The sequence below is a fragment of the Solanum pennellii genome, chromosome 2, assembly GCF_001406875.1.
Source record: "Solanum pennellii chromosome 2, SPENNV200".
Lineage (NCBI taxonomy): Eukaryota > Viridiplantae > Streptophyta > Magnoliopsida > Solanales > Solanaceae > Solanum > Solanum pennellii.
The window spans coordinates 56,665,803-56,666,670 of record NC_028638.1 but is presented as its reverse complement, the minus strand read 5'-3'; positions in this window follow the sequence as shown (position 1 = coordinate 56,666,670).

Genomic DNA, 868 nt, shown 5'->3' with positions numbered 1-868 from the left:
AAAGGAATAACTGAAATCCTATGGATTAGGAAACTGCTAAATGAACTCGGTTTTCCTCAGAAAACAGCCTGCAAGTTATTTTGCGACAACAAAGCAGCAATAAGTATTTCTGGAAATCCTGTCCAACATGACAGAACAAAACATGTTGAGGTTGATCGACACTTCATCAAAGACAAGTTAGAAGACAAGGTTATCAAACTTCCATTTGTTCGATCAAAAGATCAATTGGCAGACATCCTAACCAAGGCTGTTAGTACTGAAGCTTTCAGCAATGTCTTGCGCAAGTTGAGCATTGAAAATCCGAGTGCACAACTTGAGGGGGAGTGTAGAAAATATCCATATTTAGCAAAATAATTATAGGAACAAAATAGACTAATTATGTTAGTAATATATTCTGTACAACCATTTTCCTTATCTGGTTCCGTATTTCTTTCCATCTTACCTGTATAAATGTAATAGTATTTTCACAAGAGCAATACACAGAAAATTAACCAAAAACTATTCTCTTTATTTACGTATTTTTAACATTTACAAAATCGCTGTCTCTGCAGCAATTTTGCTTTTTCCGGTGGAGTAAATCGCTGTTGATGCAGCAATTTTACCATTTTGATTAATATAAAATTTTATATACCATTTTAAAATTTTTATTAATATTTTGTATCTTTAGGCTCCGGAATCTAAGAAAAATAGTCAAATTAATTATGATGCAAATCGATTATAAACTTGAGTCTCATCTCAGTGTGAATATAAACTTGGATGCAAATAGTGTATAACTTTTCATGTTATATTATTCATGCTTAAAATATTTATTTAAAAAATTTATATTTAAAATCAATTAGACTCAATAACTATTTAATATAATTATAGA